This window comes from Ischnura elegans, chromosome 6, assembly GCF_921293095.1.
Source record: "Ischnura elegans chromosome 6, ioIscEleg1.1, whole genome shotgun sequence".
Taxonomy (NCBI): domain Eukaryota; kingdom Metazoa; phylum Arthropoda; class Insecta; order Odonata; family Coenagrionidae; genus Ischnura; species Ischnura elegans.
This window is the reverse complement of record NC_060251.1, coordinates 118846663-118865475: the sequence shown is the minus strand read 5'-3', so window position 1 is coordinate 118865475 and position 18813 is coordinate 118846663. Positions and strand designations below refer to the sequence as shown.

The following is an 18813-nucleotide window of genomic DNA, read 5'->3' as shown; positions in this document are numbered from 1 at the left end:
CCAAGCGGTCTACCCACCAGGCTACTGAGCTCACCTTTTGATTTTTAGTAAAACCATGGAATTCTGTGAGGTTATGGCCATTAAATTATTCGTAATGAACATGCATATCGACATTTACCACTTTATCTCAATAAATAGCTTTGAAGTGATATCCAGAAATCGTTTTTAACCACTTGATTAGTCTTGATGTATATAATCATTTTCACTGGTCAACAATCATTGGATTGAATGGGCGCAGCTATCTACTAAACTCAGCTGATCTTTTCACACCTACGTATTCCTTTCCTTTTACGTATGTACCAAATCGTATCGTGATTTAAAGCAATCGTTGAGCAGAAATTTAAAAATAAGTCTGGCGATCTTGACAAGGATCCTGGAACGCTTAAAAGGGACACAAGGCAGTCACGCTCCCCTTTTCCGAATAGAAATAGAAGAGAAATTTGAATTTTCGAGAGCGAATATTGAAGAGCCGGGTTCGCAACAAGATTCAACAGCCTCCTCTGGGAATGAATGTTTCCCTCGGGTGCATTGAATTGAGGGAGCAAGTGTTAATCCCTTTCGCGCATCGGCACGGAGAAAGGGGTGGGGTGGGGTGGGAGTCAGGGGGAGGGGGTGGAGACACCTGTTGCCTCTCCACCAATCGGACGAGAGCACAGGAGGGTGGGCAGCAACCCCCCTCTCCTTCCCCTCCCCTCCATGAATGGTTCTCGCGCGTGGCGCCCACGAAAGCAAGTCGCCCCAACAGTCAGCCAGTCAGTCAGTCGTGGACCAGAGGCTGAAGAGATCGCGCGCGCTCGCACGGGCACCACCTATTGGGAGAGAAGCAAAGCGAGAGAAAGACAGAGAGCGGTGAGAAGAAAGGAAGAGAGAGAGAGCGCGAGGAAGAAACAGGCCAAAGAGAAGAACAGAAGGAAGCGATTGTTGGGAGCACTTCCTTGTGTGCGGTTGAGGGCGATCTTGAGGCGAACTTAGATCGGAGGAGTCTTTGGAGCGCAGCGGACTCATCTTCCGGCCGACAGCGGAGCGCTCAGCGCAAAAGGTAAGGAAAGGAAAGCGCATTCATACATTTGCAAGACCGTTTCTCTGGGGAAATTCATCTGACTAGAAACGTATGGCATGAATGAATTTGGAGGAGGCGACCGACGTCTGAGGTTATTTGCGCCATGAGAGAAAGGGTAGAAAGGGAGGAGGAAAACCCGGCGACGGCTTAAGCCAGCTTAAAGACGAAGGACGGAGTGCTGCACTGAAAAAGTCCACCATACAATACTCAAATAAGGAGCGGTTTACTTATGAAAAACTTCTGCCAACGCCGGCATTGGAACCCAGGCCCACAGGATGGGAAAGCAGCACTCCGCACCAACCCCATTCCTCTTTAAATAAGCCAAAATTGAAAGAGTTAACCATCAAAGCAACCTGTGGACAATTTTTCAGTCATTAAATGGTTTCTCCTGTTCTCTGATATCAGTATAATCCACGAAAGATGAGAAGGCTTTTCGGCAAAAATATTTGTAATATTTTGTGTCCCCGGTTTTTGCACCGAGTAATGCACATTGTTTTCAAATTACGTCGCAAATACGCCCTGAAAGTATCCTGAACGTGAGTGGGGATTTGTCGCACTCATCATCCACATTCCCCTAACATTTTTCCTAACTCTTAACTTTCAGAGATCATTCCAAAGACGGGATATACAAACGCCAATTCATTTTCGAAGAGAGAACATCTCCTCAATCGGTTTTCCGATTATCTTCGGTAAACATTAACTTAATTCCCCGAGTCATTCGAAAAACCCGTTTCGGAGATATTTTTCCTTCCAACATTAATTGGAAATTTCATTCATCGACCTCGTACTTATTCACTTTACCCAAATAATCACTGACTTTAATTATTCCTTCTTTAGATGCAGGACAGGAAAGTCAGACGATATGCTAAACCTACTTCTAGAGCGTAAACCAACGCGAGGTCGAAATATTCTTGATTCTTTGGAAACTTAGTTTACAAAGGCGGAGACAGAATATAAATCGGTTGTTAATGGAATTGATTGTGACCCTGAGTTCCTTTCCTCTGACGGAGACTTTGGGGGGCTATCCTAGCAAGATCTCCACCAATGAGACGCGTAATGATGGCCATTTTGAAATATAGAAGTGGAAAAATCCCACAATATTTACCACTTTTGGCTCGGTTATCGCAATTAAAATTTTATTAATCTCGAAACAAAATAATTAACTTCAGACGGTTGCTAGTCACGGTCAAATAGTAATAATTAAAGTGTATAATCCCAGCTGGTAAGATGAAACCACAAATTTAATTAAACTCTAGTGGCTTTAGTCTTAAGCTGAAGAAAAATGTATACTGACGTCATTAGAAGGGTAGATAAACCGTCAGTACAAGTTGTAGACTAACTTTCTCGAAATTAGTATTAGCATATAAAAAAGGAACATGGTGAGATGAATTTGTGAGGTAAACTAGCACCTAGGCTGGGGAATTGAAATTTTTAAATTTTCCATTGGATATTCGAAACGGAGATCGACTATTGCGGAAACACGCGAACTAAATCGGAACGGAGGAGGAGGGTAACTGTATTGCGATACACGGCGAAATAAGGATTTAAAAAGATTCTCTATAAGTCAATCCAAAATCACCATTGAAGCTTAGATGAGGTGACTTTTAAAGTAACTTTTAATGGTATTTCTACATTAGTGTACCTAACTAAAATGTCAAGCTGATATTCGTTTCCTACCTTATGTTGATTGTGATGCACCAACAAAGGATCAAATTACGCCTTTGAAAGTAACTAATTTTTTGCAAATGCATAATTAACATGCGTGTTTTCGTGATCATAATCGCAATGGCTGTGCTGACTCAACGAGAGCCATCATTTGAAAGGAAAATTCGACGCTGGCAAGGGAGAGTAAAATGGAAGATGATGATGTGGGACAATCGCCATAATCAATGCATGTCACTCACGATGAATCGAGAATTTGAAGCCAAAATGAAGGTTCGACATCCCGATTTTCAATTAAATACAACGTTGGCTTGCAGTATGAGAAGGATCACGAAAAAATACGCAGCAAGTTCATAATTCCGCGAAAGGATCGAAAAATGCTAAATTATCACTCGGTTGGTTTCCACTAGATACTATGGTGATTTAGCAACAGTAAAAATGGAGTGAAACACGACTAGGAATAAATTTATTCTATAACAAAGAGGACCTCACCTTCAGGAACAAAGAATTTACATTATGACATTTACGTTTTTCTTACGTATAAGTATATGTATACTAGTCAAATATTACCTAAAGTTTCGGATCAGTGGTTGGAAACAAGTTTTAGAAGCATTCATGCTCGAATTTGGGATAAAATGGCTCATAATTCTTTTGAAAATTTCTTGAAACTTTGGTCAAATCTATAAAAAAATCTTGCTTGGCATTTTGAATCGAGAAATTTACAAAAGAAACATAAAAAAGCGCAGCGGCCAATAGAACTAATACATTTAAAATAGCTCACTTCTCATTTCGCCAATTGTTGGAGTTCTTTATAAAGCTGTTGCATTTAATGTCATTGCCAGCAAGTATAACCTCAGGACCACCATCAGATGTGCTTCTCCGGGGCACGTAGGCAGTCTTTGTGTGAGATGGCAAGGTGGGGAGAAATTGGCGCGGCAGGTCAATCAAAGGTGACCAATAGAGTCTCCACGCTCGTAAATATTATTGGGAAAAATGTGAGAATTCACCAGAGACAAATTGAGTTCCTCAAATCTCTTCCCCTCTAACTAATGGCTTTGCCTTATTGCTTCTTCCACCATATGGTCTGCAATCCTTCCTCCAATCTATCCTTGAGCGGCCAGCGGTACTTGTGTCCTATTCACATTATTTATCGTGTGTATTCATCTCCCTTTCTTCCCTTGTACCTTATCCTCCAAAACACTGTAAAAACTTATCATTGAAAGAAAGTACGTCCTCTCAATTTCAAATTTCCTTTTTTAAATGGCTCTCCACTCATCTTCTGTGAAACATCTTCATTTATTTTATTCGATATCCAGATTTCCGTAAGCATCATACTCCAAATGCAAGCCTACGCCGCCGTTTCCAATTTATCTTATTCCTGTTTCTGGGTCTTATTTTTGCTTCCGTGCAAATGAATCCAATGTATGTAACCCGATGTAATATTTCTGCAAACCTTATCAAAATGTCATTGTTCAAATGCCTGTCTTTTTTAAATACCTTTCACCGACAAAGACACGCCTTTTACTTGTATCGTTCCTCAATTAGGATCACAAATTATTTAAATATTTTTTTCACGAATTTAATTCCATGCGTCATAGCATCATTAAAAGTAAAAAAAGATGTATAGTTCCTTCCTGAGTACTCTTTGATGACCTTTATGAGCACTTTAAGGAGACTAATTAAGGTAGAAAGAAATCAATCACAATATTGCTAAGACAATCAATAAAATTTCTCTAAGCAGGTGCTATGCTTACAGGGGATAAAATGAAATCCTAGTCAAGAAAATTTTACTTACTTTATGCGACTCAGGCACGGTTCATAACTTCGTTTTCGGGAAGAGTTTTACGAATGCGTGGAAGAATACCCTGATTTCCGTTATGAATTTTTCCAAAATATATCTCTCTTATTTTTGGGTTATACTGAGATAATGTTCAAGGTTTAAAGCTACGCCATTCACATTATAGCTAAAGATGGCCGACAGAGACTTTTGGCGTTCATTTCTAGTGGTGAAGGGAGCATATGCTTTGAAAAAGTATTGATTACGACGGTATTTAGGCCAAAGTCAAATGTAACTAGTGGTATAGGTCTAGTGTGAGCCATTTTGATGCTACATATAGAAGTATTTCTAATTTTTGCAGGAAGTAACAGAAGATATGAAGACTGGAAATTTATTTCAACAGTAAGAAGTGACTTTTCCACTGTCCAGTGGCTAAAAACTGCCGATGGGGAGTGTAAATTTTAGATTAAAGCCCAGTGAGTAGACAAAAGAAACAATATCAGCAAAGATAACACGTTATTTGAAATTAAATGTGAAGATTTCATCACTGAATCATGGTTACTTGAGTTAGCAAACTATTTTGATGAGCAAGAGTTTTTCCTTTGATGGCAAATACGTATCCATATACTGAGCCGGCGATTATATTAGAAGAAATATCTATCCTTCACCCCACAATATAATTTGGGCATTGTATTTATAGAGTACAAACATGACTTTAGAATGGACTGCCTGAATTAAATGCATTCATATTCATCGTAAATATTGCTATAAATAGCACATAGGTAGGATCTCAAAATATCCTCACGCTCTGAAAGCCATTTGTAATAAGGTGAACTGAGCAGTTTGGGCATTCGCCTCTCAACGTAAAAGGGAATGTGCAAGAAAGGAACATGATTACAGGCAGCATCGATGTCAACACTCGGAAAATAAATTGCAATTCGGGCAGGTAATTATTATGAATTCGATGGAAATTTTCTAAAGCCGAATATACATTAAACATAGCCAGGAAAATACCGCTAGAGAGTAAATATCATAGTTTCACGAAAATAAAAACATACACTCAATATAATTGAAAATTATTTAACAATACACTTTTATCGACGGACTGCAACGGAAATAATTGACAGCAAAAATTATCAGCTTATTGTTTTCACACAATATCTTTGTATTACTAAAATATCTCCATACCTTTAAATCACTGCGGTTTCACACTTTAACCTTTAGAATAAAGATAAAACCAAATAAATGATTGAAAAAAGAGTTCAATATTCCCGTTTTAATCGTCGCCGCAAAATTACAAACAGCAATCAGTCACCTCAAAATTAGGAAGAACTAAACCAAATGGACAATATATGCTTGGTTTTTTTTTGATAGAAATGATATATCTCCCGCCATGTTAATTGTAATTGAAGCAAGAAATAAATACTTGATTTCTCTAATTATAAAATAATAAGCCATGTTCTGTAGGGTATAGAATGACCTAGCGTGGTTGGCGATGAAGTATGGGAAATAACTCCCTTTCAGTAACATTTAATCAGGCCAAAAAAAAAAGACTGCCTCCACATTTTTTGCACTCCTCAAAGTAACCGGATCAAACATTTGTGTGTACATAGTGACGAAACCTCACTCGCTCCCTCAGTGATGCTGCCAGAACTCTGGCTTGGTCAGGAGAGGATAGAGCTCACTACAGACTAAGCCACAAAATTACCAAAAAACAGAGCGAAAGGACGTACCTGCCGTGGTTTTCAAACTTTCATCATGGCTCCCGTTATCTTGGAGTGAACAATCAGATGAGCACATAAGAAAGTTATCTGAAAAAAAAACGAAAAAGAGACAGTTAAGCAGTTATCTGTGCGTTTAAATTCCTGCACCGCGTGCAAATTTTCTGCAGAACTGGAAGTGGGTATTTACTGTGGAAATTCGGCTAGTGTTCGTCTTATTTTAATTTAGGCCAGTAACCATCGAGGGGTATTTCTTGTGTTTTCTACTTGACCATTTTAGTGCGTTTGGCCGACATAATGGCATTTGCCGCTCCGGCGAAAAGTGCGGCTCTCACGTAGTACATTTTTCAATTAGCTTTAACTTATTGCATTGATGTAACTTATTTCAGTAAACGCAAACATATTTTGTCAATATTAACCAGTTTTACCTCAATAATTTAAAAAAATCGCTTATGGATATGTGATAAAATAGCTTTGTACTGTTTTTTCCTAGTTCCTGCATTTCATGAAAAAAATCCCCTCCGCATTTCTCGCCATAAACCCAGGAAGAAGGATAACACTAAGGGGGTTAACTAAACCCATTATTGAACATAAAAAAGGAAAGGGGGTTGTCAGTGATGAAATATTGCCAATTTATTAAGTTTACTGAATGATCCGATTAAGGTTTTCCATGATACAAAAATTACAATATAATATGAACTCATTAAAATTGAATGATACATCTATCTGAAAGTTAATTAGTAACAATTTGAGAAATTAGAATTGTTTTATTTAAGAGAGAACACCACTTTTTCTCGGCGTTCTCCAAATTGCAACGCTCTCCAAATGTATGAAATTCGGGTCTTATTAGCACATTTACACGGCCGTACAAAGACTCCTAGAGCCAACTCACGTGTGGCACGAATTTTATTAAAATAGCTGAGGGCAATATAACGGACATGAAAAGCGCTAATTACTTGATACACAATCACTACAAAGGAGGCCCATATATCTTCAAAGTCAAAAACAGCGACGTGAACCAGCAACCAGAGAGAAATCAACTAGTAAATGAGAATTTGTGTCCCGTTAATTCATATTTGATGGGAATTTTTGCCCCCCGCATACCCGCGAAACACAACCCATCACATCGCAAATTTGTAACTAGAATAAAATGTCTAAGCCTTCATGAGTTTATGCTCAAAGCCACAAATATGATCCGCAGATCGTTATTGATGTCTGCGCATTCATGAAAACGTAGGCACTACGGGATGCATCAAAATATGATTACTTTCGCCAGCAATGTTGATTGCTATCCGTTTTATGCGGCGGCGGAAGAAATTTCATGTGCAGCAAACCAAACCAATATATATTAAATTAATATATTACGTTGAGAATGGGAAATATGTGGAAATGATATATTTCCCACCAAAAAAGGAACTATTACTATTGTTGCTTTGTGGAGGCCATACTTAGACTATATTTTTAAGATACTCTTACCTTGCGTTGATAATTTAAAAAATTCAATATGGTTTTGTGAATTCATAACAAAATTACTACCACATCTTTTGAATAGTAATACATTTTATATTGCGGTAACTATCATTTAGGTAGACGATGACATGAATTGCGGTTGGTTAAGCTGCCATCAAAGGGTCGATAAAACACTAGATTCAACATAAAGTACCAAAGCGTGCGCATAAATACATATTTGGGATTCTCAGAAGAGCGGAAACCTCAATAGCCTCGCGGATTATTCCATTTGTTTGGCGTAAATATTGTTTCAGAGCGTTTTCTGAACTCTGCAGACTCAGAATAACGGTTACAATTCTTTAAACAGGCATTCCTGTCATAATTTATCCAGCTTAATCGCCATGAATAGTCTTAAAGTAAAGAAAGAATGTTATGTGTTATTAAGTTCACGGAAAGAGAGTGGACATCCCTTATTTCCCTCCCGAAATGAATTCCCGGCCTCGTGCCTTGCTCCAACTGATCAAAGTCACGATGATCACGGAGGAAAGCTCGTTCGCAGCCTCAGTCGGGCACAGATTTATGAATCTACTGGATGGAATTCTTCACTCCTGCTAATGGGACGCATTCAATTCCCAAGAAGGCTCGTCCGAACGCATCAAAAGCATTTTCAGCTAAACATCAGGCATTATCCCTCTAAATAAGCCGCCGACTACCACCACACCTCACCCTCGACTATGAAAACTCCTTATAGCTACGAAGGGAATTAAAAAAAGCTTAAAAGCAAATTCAAGAACACAATCTGTCTAAAATCAGAAAAAAATGAATAAAAGCAGGTAGAAATGAACCTAAGTGGTACCTAATTGGTGAACCTAAGTTCTTGTAACGTACTTCGTTTCACTTTAGAGGCATACAAGGAAGACACAAGAGGTTTTGATAAGCGCATATATTTGGATCTCATAGAGAAATATAAGTTAAAATACTGGGTTTAAGTTGAAAGATTGAGTAGGGGTGAGAAAGAGTAAATAATACTTCCCGTATAAAATACATGATTTTCATCCTGCAGAATGAGCAAATGACTAAATTGACGCTTATAAATTGAATATTATGATAGATTCTTGCGCAAAGTCACTCCTTATAAAAAATGGAACATTTTCCCAGTAAATACTAAAAATGGAACAATTTCCCAGTAATAGCGTTTCTTAAGAGACAATTTACACCATGAAGATGCTGATGATAGCAATTGAACATATACCAAGAGGTGTGATAAATATTTTTATTACGTCACATGGAAGCTTTTTAGCATTCAACAGATGAATTGACTGAATGAGAATCCATGAGAAAAATTGTATAATACTTTGAAATAATAATTATATATAAAATAATAATTACCAGTAAAGAAGCTATTTGATTTCCCTTAGATTATGGCTTGAACGAATAAGTATGAAATACTGTTGATTATCCTCCCAATTGCACAGTTCAGAAGAATAAGTGCTATACTTACTTAATAGTGCATGATGCAATAGTGCATAGTGCAATACTGTAAGTGTAAACTACAACGAGAAATTCCAACGTGTTAATTCGTTTCAAATCCCCATATCAATGGAATGAGTTCCAATTTATTTTTCTCATTGCCAGGTCAGCTAAGAACTCTTAGCTAATCTTGAATTATAGAGATACATAATATTTTTGCCATTGAAAACGTAATTATAGCGAAAAATAGGAGCATTCTCTGTTATTTTCCGGCGTAAAGTGTCTTCGAGAGCTACTTGTGTGAACCACAAAAAATTACTCCAGACAAAACAAATAAAAACATATGAAATTTTAACTTTAGTTGATCCAAATAGGGATTTATTATCCTTAAAATATTCATTTATTGAATCTTTATTGAAAGAAACTCGAAGGAGAAGACACTAGTAACAATCGCCTGCATCGATCACTATGTTTTCAGGATGGGCTAACAACTTTGGGCCTCAAATAATTTTTCAAAGCTCTGTTAAATTTATTGGTCTTTATAGTTCCAGAAAAATTGCTTTCCTGACATATGTTTGCGAATTTTTGCACAGAGTATCGTTGTAACGCCAGTATGAGCGTAAGTGAAAGGCAGTTTACCACTTCCGAGGACCAGGATTATTCGTCGTGGAAAGGGTGTGAGGGGAGGTTGTCATCGAGGCGAGACTTATCTAATTATGGCTTCGGATGTCTATACGTGGGCCTCATATAATTACCATGAACCATAAAATGAATGTCCTTTTGACAAAAAAATGAAATGCAGTTTACTCAACCATAAGAATAAATATTAAAAAAGGAAGCCTCTTCTATATCATTTATTTTCACATAAATGCTGTACAATTGAAGTAATCATATTAGTTTCATGTTGGTCTGGGAAAAGCATTGTGTTTGAAACACCAATGGACGTTAACTATGAAATCAAAACTTATTTAGGAAAGTATGCGCAAGGCATATGTATGAGTTGTTCAGCCAAGGCGGAGTATCCAAAGCAAAAACCATGTTTTTGCAATGCTATTACCTTGGTAGCTCAAGCAACACGTGAAATTCATTCCGATCACGTGCTAATAACTATTTATTCTCTTCGTTATTCCCTTTGTAATCCTCTATGGAGAAAGGTCGTACACCCCTCCCGATTTCATTTTATTACACAAGTAAATTAATTTTCCGAAGTATCGTGAAATGATTGAATATCTTCAGCTTAAACTACTGTTCACCATAGCTGCATTAAATTAGTTCACGTAGAAGATCAATTTATTAAATTACGGTGGGTATCAACCACTCAAAAGTTACTAAGTATTTCAAATTTTTGAATGAAGTACGAAATTTTTATTTCATTTATAAAGATAATTACCATCTAAGTATTCACTGCAGATTTAAGTAGTCACTGAAGCCCATATCTTTCTATTTGTAATCTGAAACCCTTGTAGGTTAAGTGAAACGCAAAAGCTACTTCGATTAAGGTAGAAAAATGTAGTTCCTTACATCATTCAGTGGAAAGAAAAATTACTCTAAGTGTAAGGAAGTTAACCAAACGTTTTAGACGAAATTCTCAGTTAACAATATTTATGTAATTATTTTGTTTCTTCAAGTGTTGGTGGCTAGATTGGAACGAAGAACGGAATCATTCCCATCAAGGTAGAAAAGAGCAGTGATGCGTCGATACTAAATGAAACTTGATGTCCTCGCCAATGCCCATCGGATAGTCCTCCATCTTAGAATGAGCTTGCTATCCGCTCCCAAATACATTATCGCGCGTGGCATTTGTAATTCTAAAAAAAAAACTATTGTGGAGCACAAAGTAAATTGTTGAGCGATTTTACTTAAATTAATGTATTATTGTTACAAAATTCGACCATTAACACAATAATACCGCTAATTTATGCGTTTCAAGCACTCAAGAGTTGCTAAACGTCTTAGAAATTCGAAGAATTTGTCATTTAGACAATCTCACTGCGAAGATTTTCGAGCTCCTTCCAAAATGTTTTAATAATTCGTAGAAACTTTTTAGTAAGTAGAAGGCTATTAAGTGTCTTTTCTCATATTTTGGCCAAATTTTGTCACCACTGGGTGATTTTCCCACTTGGAGCTGTCTTTACAATAATAAAAATATTAATGCAGAATTTTTAGTAACACGAAGTCATTAATCGCCGCAAATTCGAAGTTTAACAATGCTCATGTTAACACGTTGTTATCAGATATACTGGTAGGTTGAATTAAACATATTTTCAAACATGGTAGAAAAGTGTAGCTTGAAATACTTAAAGGAGGAAACATGCTGTAATTATGACTGCTATTTAGAAAACTCTACTGGAAATTCAATGTTTAACAGTATCCCTCCTTTCACTTTGTTATCCACAGTTTGATTTTAATCCGACATTATGTCCAATTAAGAATGATAAAAGTACTTTAAAACAATTTAAAAAAGAAATATAAGAGTAGTACTTATTATTAAGAGAATATTATCACAAATTCGAAGTTTAACAACACACGTAGAAGCAATGCAGTTCTCTCAAATGTTGGTCGTCTGATTGAAACGTTGAAGTCTTGTCGATCAAAGTAGACGAATGCGGTATGAAGGAAACACTAGATAATCCCCTCCCTCTAATCCCCTCCCTCTTTTTGAGGAGAGTTCATGCGTTGAGAGAGCTGTTAGATCCTCCGTTCTCGATTTCATTTGATCGCACATCGCTCCCAAAAGGACACGACGCCGTTGTCTCCCATTGGCTTTACGGGGCACCCAAACTCATTCATTTAGAGTGTCAATCCGAAGTGTACCTCCTTCGCTTCCCTGTAATCCTCTTTGAGCGCTCCTCGCCTTCCCTTCCATTGACTCTTGCGTTTGACGCCTTCCGTTTCATGACCTCGGCTGCGTTGGCCTTGGCATATCTCCCCACCTCTCTTGGCTCGTTCCCTCGGTAACCGCCGACGCACCCTTGGATTTCGAATCGGCCATCATACGGTCGGCGAGGCATCTCGGTTAAGTAATCCCAAGCCGTCTCCCTTTAATTCACGCTAATACACTACCATCTGATAATCCAATTCAGACTTATTTATATTCTGAAACATGGAAAATAAAATTTTTTAACGTCTACCTGACGACGTAACTAAGTTATGAATATAAAACCGTATTGAGCTGTGTTTTGTGGGAACACTTGGTACTTTTCTTTGGAACTTTTGTGGATATTCATGGTGCGAAGGCTTCCTCGGGTATTAAACGGGTTCAACCTAGAGGGCAGAAAAAACTGTTATCGCCCAGAAAAATGAATGAAATTGGCAAAACCCGGATAGAACACAATCACCTGGTAAAATAAATCAATGGTTGAATTTCCAATTCCGCGGATGAGCTTAAAACCATCGAGTGCGTCCACCGGTTAGTGGGTCAAACCGTAGATACAGAGATTAGGTACGATACAAGCGAGTTTAATTGTTGATTACGCAGTCGTGTACAGCGGTGGAAAAAATTAACGCAAAGCCCACTGGCGACTGAAAGCGGCCAGTTCAGGAGCTACTTGAAGACTTTCAACATTATGTCCTCGTAATGCTCTCATTCAACCGTGAATTTAAAAACTATTTGCCCCTAATAGCAGGGAAATAATAATGATATCCGTCGCATTATGCCAACGCGCAAAATATCCACCTACTAATTCTTACTTATATTCACCGAAGTATGCTTCGCACAAGTCTCACCTGAATAGAGTTTCCACTCATCGGGACATCTGTGGACGCGGCCGACATATTGGGAATTGAAACTGTCAATATGTACAATCGTTCCGGCGGTGAAGTAGCTACAGTATCATGCAACGAACCAGAAATTCCGCGGATCAAGTCTCAATGACGGATGATTTGATGCTGTGCATCATGAGCAGACATTTTTCTGGCAATTAATGGCTATTGAATTCTTACGCGCCTATTCATTTGTTGAAATACAATTACTATCTTATAGAAGCGTTTGGGGAGTTGACTGCGAAGTGAATTTTGACTACCTCCAGTCCCACGTCAGCGCCCCTAATCCATAACCACACGTGCGATGTGTCACGGAATACGCTTCTTCCCTCATGTCAGGGGAAAATTTCTCGAAAGTCCCTCAACGGACGGCGAAAAGCGGCGGCATTCCGATGTAGTGTGGATCTATCCCTGGGTAAGATGCGCCATCTAAATGATCCGATAAGCCTGTGAGAAACTGTGAGTTGGCGATGGAATGCCTCCCATCACGGGGGGAGAGGGCAGCAGCTCTTCTTCATATGAGTGATGATGGAGTCCGCAGGGATCTCACCTCAGAAGAGATAAAATTTACTTTAACGGATGCAGTACAGCGATGTAGAAGACAAGGGGAAACCACGACAGCATTATCCCTAGGAGTCACGCCTACTCCACCCAATATCTCAAAGACGGAATTTCCTCGAGTAAGATATTCCGGAGGTGAATTAATCGCCGAATTTGGGACTTCTCTCTTGATGTTTGCCGTCTCATTGACTAAATATACATCGTCGTCACACACTATATATTCTTCACATTTCCATTCACAGACAATTACCAATGCTAAGCGCTCTCTCTTCTTCACAAAATGTTAACGAAATATTTTATTTTTTTAACGAAATCTCTGTTTTTAGTTTTTAAAGATCCTAATTTGTTTAGGGATTTTTGGCATTACCATATGATATACGTTGCTAACTAAAAAAATTGACGTAAATTAAAATTTTATTTTTTCTTCATCCCCTAGCACTCAATTTTCATAATTAAACTGCTTTGGAAACAATATAAAAAAACGAAATATAATACATTGTTTCTCTTAGGTTGTAGAATAATAGGCGTTTTAGAAAAGTAATGAGACTGATTTTGTACTAAATAAAGTTTTAATTTTTTTCAAACATTAATGTTGCCCCCTTCAAACTAGTTCCCTTAGGCAGATTTATACCTAAGGAATCATTGTTCCCACTCTTGGTGGAAGCGCTGGAGATCTTGAAATGGCATAGCTTTTAACTGGTCGGTCACAGTCTTTTGAATGTTCTCAGAATTCCAAAATGTTGTCCTTAGAGGACATGCTTCAATTTCGGGAAAAGGAAAAAGTCATAAGGACTCAAGTCAGGTAAATAGGGGGGTCTAGGAACAACATTTAGAGATAAAAAAGTCACCAATGGAAATACGCGGTATGACGGGAAATTTAATTGTTCAACGATCTCTCTTAATGTTAAACGACGGACTGAGCTCACAAGAACCCTCACGCTTTCAAAATTTCGTTAGTTTTTTAAGTTGAAGGACTTTCTGAGCGAGGTTCATCTTCAACGTGTTCTCGGCCTTCCAAAAATGATTTGTCCCAGCGGAAAACTTTTGCTCTTAAAATGTTCCCCATGGGCCAGTTTTAACTTTTCAAAAGTCACACTCACGTATTCATCAATTTTAGCACAATACTTTATCACTCAACGTTCTTCTCTTATTCTTCTCTGGAATCTCATATTATAATAAAAAATTGCCTCATTATGCGTGGAGTGTTTGCGTTAAGGCAACCGAGGGAGAGAGACACTAATAATTGGCTGATAAGTTAAAAAATGATGAGACATTTGACACCTTTTAATTAAAAACTTTCAACACAATTCTTCATCAGAGTTTCATCAGATGAGACTTTAGGCGACATTTTTCGCATCGCCGTTTCGCATGTTTGGTATCGGTACATAGGGAGGGACGCAGCGAAGTGATCTCGAAATCATATGCTCACTCAGTGGAGGGAACTAGGAACCTATGGACTCTACAGGCTTTTTCAAGATAGTTATAGAGCCACGAAGAATTGATTAATGGAGGATTATCCAGGGAGCCAATAGATGTCTCCCCCATCGCGTGTCTAAATTGCTATTTCGCACTCGTCCGGCCACTCCTTGGATACGCAGCGAGCACATGGGCTCCGGAGAATAAACACTAAATTCGTGAGAATAAATGTAAAAAGGAAAAATATGCTGCGAGCCTTCAGAAGGCGTCATGCAGAATTGGGCTTGTAACCGCTAGAGACTCGTGGGCTGCGCAATTACGCTTAGACTATTTGAGCGGTTGAGAATAGATATCTTTCAGATCGACATGGAATTTATCATATTAGAGCCCCTCTATATTTTCAGGTCCAACAGAAGCGATATGTAAAGAGAGACATTTTGCAGAATGGATAGATATGGGAATTCGCTTTTCCCCCGAACCATAAAGAACTATAATAAATGCTACGCGGAACTCTGTGCGCGCATTTCTTTTTTATTTGTCAACGGCTGGTGTCCTAACACCCCCTGCCACACGCCAATTGAGACAGTTTGCGGGGTAGTATGTAAATGTAAACGGATTTAAGAAACTCACAGCAAGCGACAATGAAGGTAGAGCGATGTCTAAATTTCATGAGGAAATACATAATAAATCTGTAGCAAGCGCTGGGCATTCAATGTCCATAGAAATTAATAGTCATGATGATATGCTCAATGGAATACATGACTTTGCAATGCTATTCCTCGAGATAACGTTAATAAGTTATGAGTGAAACTCATTTCGCGCATATTCCCTTCGTTTTTTGTCAAAGGCTGAATTATTTGTTTACCATTCGCGACGTTGATGGCAAAGCCATCCAATTTCACGGGGAAATTTGCTACAATGAGGACAGATGACCGATATTGATATTTGTGATGATGTGATCAATGAAATTTTCATGTAGCCCACTCCTTGATTTGAGCTTTGGTTTTGTATTTCTAAACAATTTTATAGAGCTTCAACGACGACAAGTTCTTCTGGAAAATACAATAACGGATACACTGAATACATGATCTCTTTTTCATACATTGATGTCTTGAGATTTTGTCGAATAAGTAATATCTGGTTAAAATGTAATAAGATATATGACCAACCTTTTGATCGAATATTTTCAACAAAATTCTTCATTTCATACAAATAATATATCTAAATGCAATGTAAAAATTGAATCAATGGTCCTAGTTAGCTTGTACTTGCTTCGCGTTGGACTTCGTGACATTCCACATCCCAGGAGGTACGTGGGACCGCATTTAATAGATTTCCAGCAAATTGAAATTGGAATATCCTTACTAATATGTTTGTACATTAGAAATTGTTCATTAAATAAAATAATTGCAATGAAAGTGTCACGGACTTACCGCGAGTTTTAATTTTATTCCATTAATGCCATAATCTCTGTATGTAATCTACGCTATTTAAATTACCTTCCTATTTTGGTCCGAGAAAAACCAAGTTTCTTGTGGATACACAATAACTTTTTCATATAAACTCTGAGAAACTCCTAGCATAGTAATGTGATGTAGGCAAGTCCGTTATTATGTGTTTGGTCCAGGATATCCAGTACCTTCTAGTATTCTACAAATATGTAATGTCAAATATCGAGTGATACTTATGAGCAAGACATTACATTTGAAACTATAAAGGACTCTATTTAACCACTTTATTTATGATGAAAAAATATCAAATATAAAATTAAAGAGAGACCTTAAGTTGAGAGTTAAATTTCTCAAGCATCAATGGATGGCAAAAGACATGGATATCTATTACGAAAGGGCAAAACTGTATCTTCCATAAAAATTTATTTAGATGCACCGCGAGTTTTACAGCGCTGTGGCTTGATCATGTGTCACGGGACAAGAAGACCAAAGACTACTTTCAGGATAATTATTATCCGCATTAAAGGGTTTTATGATCAATTTTAAATTATATCGGAAACTTGGGTAACTTGGGCCAATAGGAGTGCATGATTACGCTCCTGTGTAAAGAAACGCGTCGAGCGATCTTAATTAGTTTCTGTGAATAATACTAAGTGTTATCATTTCACAACGAATAATGTTTCCACCAATTAAGATCTGAAATCATAAGTTTCATTCGAGAATTTGGATTTTGTGCGCAGGGGCAAAGCCCTGCATTAGTGGCATACACGAAGGCGGAAAGATATTCGCGCTCCGTTTCGCAATGCGAGCGGGTTTAGTGGCAAGGGAAATTGGATCGCCCGCCGCTGCGGTCTCCACTGGGAGGGGGCAGCGGAAGGAGAGAATAACACCTCGATCCTTCTTACGGTCTAATCACTTTAAAACGTATCGACCCGCTTGCACTTGATCTGCACTGCACGCCCCACCCCACCGACCCACGCGACAACCATGATACCCCTAGCAACAACATAATTCTCCACCATAATGCCTGATTATCTAGTTTATTAAATCATTTCTTAGAATCAGATGGTTAAAGACTGTATTCTCTTCGGGTTTCTGCCGCGTTGATTCATATTTGGGCTTCCAGATGGCATCATCAGGTTCTAAACGAAATGGAGATCATTTCCCTACGCGATGCTCGCGAGGCGCGCGCCCATTTGCCGGACAAAGATTTGGACTCGATAGTTGGAAGAACCGTGTCAAAAGATACAGTGTCAGGCGTGATACGGTGGAAATCTTTGATATTCAGCTTAGAAAAAACAACTTGTCTGTTTCCACACTCTTTTATTCAAACCGACCACGGTTTCAGCAACTCGATCAACCTTGATAATGGCACGAGTTGCCGAAACCATGGTCGGATTAAATAAAAGTGTGTGGAAACAGACAAGTGGTTTTAATAAGCTGAGCCGTGTCAACGTTAAAGCTATCGGATGACCGTCTTCTTTATTCAAGTAGCCCGTATAATTCGCTATTTTGATAGCTTCCCTTAATAGCCTAAGGAAATGCATACTTATCTTCTCTGGACATGATCTTACACCCGTTAAATTAAATACGCAACCAGGTTATGAAAATTGGGGCTCTACGACTGCGGAAAAGAGGAAATTATTTCACAAAGCTATTACACTCGCACTTTGAGGACTATTATAGTTGGAGGAGTTTCAGCGGGAGGCCCATGAAAGGGCCACCCGCTGCCCGTGTGGCTACTGCATACATTGCGTGTTTTCCGATCTTTTTCGACTATTTATCCCTCTTACTAATACATGGTGCGATTAATGCGACAAAAATGAATAGATGTAAGTTAGGGCACGAACTCCTGCTTCGATTTCACCCTAATAGAATTCCTTCCAACATTAAAAGGAGAAAGCGCTGTGAAAGCGACCGTGACACACTCCAGAGGAAAATGCGCACATTTCGATTGGAATCCAAAATAGTTTGCTTTCGAATATTTGAAAGTTAGGGGACGATAATGACGACGTAAACATGCGGACCATTTCATCTGTAAGGACAATCGAATCCCTCCATTGGAGAAGCAAGCGGTGTAAGTAACTAAAGAAAGAGTGGCGGATAAATGATTCCATTTGGAATACAGATCCTTAAAACTAACATAGGCCGCGTAAGAAATATTAATGGAAGAGCCCTGAAGAAGCCGGGATCCATCGCTCGTTGGAAGATTTCTGGATGAAAAAGTGAAAAAGAGAAAAGGACTACTCGTCCGGCCTCCCCCGAATATGCAGCGAGCAAATGGGACCCGCTGAATAAAGACTTAACCCGTGAAATCAATGTCAAAACACACAGTAAAGTTGCACGATTCGTAAAAAATACTACAGAAAAATAGAGAGGGTTACACATCTTTTACAAAAATTATTGCCTTTGAGGGCCGGATGTGCTATAATTTTTGTAGAGAAACAGGAAAATATTAATGAAACATCCAAATGAAAAAGATTG

General features: G+C 38.4%; 1 protein-coding gene across 1 annotated transcript in view; it reads left to right on the top strand.

The window, feature by feature from the left end:
- The first annotated feature begins 745 nt into the window (after positions 1-745).
- Positions 746-18813, top strand: part of LOC124161593 (pupal cuticle protein 36) — a 361395-nt gene continuing 343327 nt past the window's right edge. Inside the window, exon 1 of the mRNA XM_046537974.1 lies at positions 746-1039. The gene's annotated coding sequence lies outside the window, so the exon portion shown is untranslated. The remainder of the gene's footprint in view (positions 1040-18813) is intronic.